The sequence below is a fragment of the Parasteatoda tepidariorum genome, chromosome 2, assembly GCF_982258835.1.
Source record: "Parasteatoda tepidariorum strain Cologne lab strain chromosome 2, Ptep-v5.0, whole genome shotgun sequence".
In the NCBI taxonomy this organism is placed as follows: Eukaryota; Metazoa; Arthropoda; class Arachnida; order Araneae; family Theridiidae; genus Parasteatoda; species Parasteatoda tepidariorum.
The window spans coordinates 18,121,585-18,124,534 of NC_141756.1; positions in this window are offsets into that span (position 1 = coordinate 18,121,585).

The following is a 2,950-nucleotide window of genomic DNA, read 5'->3' on the forward strand; positions in this document are numbered from 1 at the left end:
GTGCTATGTTAGTTTAATTTTCACTTTTTCTCAATAAAAAGTTATTATTATTTAACTGATTATCTAAATCAACATTCCCAACCCATAGACCGTTGCCTGAAAGTGGGCTGTTGTGTGCTGCATAGTACTCGGGGTTGACTCTTGAGACTAAAGCTATTTATTTTCAGTACAGATACTGACTCTTTGGTGTAGGAGAGACAGTGCTAAAAATACTTTTAATATTTTTTAAAACTTTTATCATTTGTTTTTGAGCTAAGAGTGAATGTAACAAAGTTTTTTTTCTTTTTAAATCAAAATTGTTGTTACTTGTTATAATTCATAAGCATCAAAGTTTCTTTTTTTTTTTTTTCAACATTGATGATCTACACTACTAAAAAGTTTAACTTTTGATCTAAATGATTTATCAGCTCGAACATTTTAAATTGCAATATCTTTAATCAAAAGCTACAAGATTGTTTAGATTTCTAACAATTAAGATAGTTTGAGTTATTTATTAAATAACTCTAATTAAAAACTAAGAAGTTTCTTGTTCTCTCTTTTTTTTTTTTTCCCTTTAAAATTTTGTTACAGTAATTTCTAATTCTTAATACACGATGATGAGGGAAAATATATTAGAACTAAATATATTTTCTTAATATCAGACTATAAATGACCACCCTTAATATACATTTTTAATTCTTTTTGTAAAAAATTATGCATATAAGGTGGTATATATCAATATGTAAGTGTGAAGGAACAATAACGAGGTTTGAAATGTTTTTGGGACACTAGAAAAAAAATGAGGAAATTTTTAAAAAAACCAATAGAATCGCTTAGTGATATGGTATACAAATGGAAGTTTTTCACTGTTAACTTATAGAAAAAAAAACGTTTTCATATTTTTTTTATCTTTTTAAAACTTCTCATATTTTTTTTCTTGATTTTATTATGACGAATTTGTTATTGTATATAGGTTATGTATAATACTATTAAGTCTTAGAGCGTGAAGAACCCGATAACTAGATCAAAAGTTATTCTGGGTAGTCCGTTTTTTTTTTTTTTTTTTTGCGTTCTGTACTTACATCAATTTTAGTTAAACCATTTATTTTCTTTTTAATTATTATTACTCTAAAGCTTTTATGTAGGAATTTCCCTTTTAATATATGTTAGCAAAGATCAGACAATGAATCATAATCTTAAAAGTATATCTAAATATATAATACCAAACAATGGCCCTTTACCTTTGAAAAACAACAGTGTAAGTTGATACTGTGCATTATCCCGTAACTTTTTGAGAAAAAGTTAGTGTAGATAATACAAGTCAAGTATACCGAGTAATGTGGTTTTCTCATATGTACCAAAAGAAGTGTTAGTGATTATATATAATAATCAGACAAAAAATGTATGAGCAACACACCCGTTAGTTTTTTTCTGGTACTGATAGTTTTCTCAATCTATCCTAAGTAAGAAATCTGTAGTCACTTCAAAAAAGGGAAGAAAAATAATTCCAGATTTAAAAGTATTTATAGCATTTAACCACATATGTTGTTGTTGTCGTCGCCTATTAAGGCAGAGGAGGTGCGATTGTTCTTGTTTTTCCAGTGGTGCCATCTATGGTAAAGAATTCGACTTCTGCCACAAACACGCCACACCCGTTTATAGGGCAGACCCATTCATTTATCTAGAGATCGTAATTTTTACTTGAACCAGAGAATGATCAGTGTCCAATTCAGTAATCCCAGGCGTATAATTAGTTTTGAGAACAGGAGTTCGAATCCAGCCAGTCGAAGACACCCAGTGTAGTAAATGGTGGCTGGTGCACGTTAAATCTGTCGGGGTAAAAAAGTCCTTCATGTTGGCTGAATTCGAATTTCCGTTCTCACGAACGTGAGTCCGGTGTTCTGCCAACCAGGCTATCCCAGCCCTTTAAAAACATATATAAAACAATTATTGGAAAGGTATAAGTATATTTTTTTACTTGAAAGAATTCATTAATAAAAAATTTAATAATTTTTTTTCTATCGACATATGATAAAGGGAAATATAGTGTTAGGTAAGTCAACTTTACTTAGAATCTAAGTGAATAGTGTTGTGAGCATTCCATTCGAATCAAGTGATTCGCATTATCATGTTATTAAAATTAGTGATCTAAAATACTCTATTCGAATTGAGATCTGAATCACTTGATTCGAATCACTGATCTGAGTCACTTAATATAAATCCCGAATCACTTGATTCAAATTGTGAACCCAAACGCATGAATCGAATCAATGATCCGAATCACTTCATAAGAATCGGTGATTTGAACCATTGATTCGAATTGTAATCCGAAGCGCATGAATCAAATCACTTTACAAGAATCAGACATTTGAAGCAATGATCCGAAACACATGATTTGAATCATTAATTCGAATTACTGATCTTAAGCACTTGATTCAAATAGTGATCCAAATCGCAGTATTCGAATCACTGATCTGAATCACTTGATTCAAATAGTGAACCAAAACGCATGAATCGAATCAGTAATCCGAATCACTTTTAAAAGAATCGGTGATTTGAATCATTGATTCTAATCACAGGATATGAATCAATTGATTCGAATTGTGATCCGAAACGCATAAATCGAATAACTTTACAAGAATCAGACATTTAAAGCAGTGATCCGAAACACATGATTCGAATGACTGATCTTAATCACTTGATTCAAGTAGTGATCCAAATCGCCTTATTCGAATCAATGATCCGAATAACTTGATAAGAATCAGGGATTCGAATCATCGACCCTAATCGTATGGTTTGAATCAGAAATCTGAATAACATGATTAGAAACACTGATTTGGATCACTTGATTCGAATAGTGATCTGAATCGCATGGTTCGAATCAGTGATCCGAATCACAGGATTTGAATAACTTATTTCGAATCATTGATCAGAATCACATCATTCGAATCAGTAATCTAATTTACTTGAT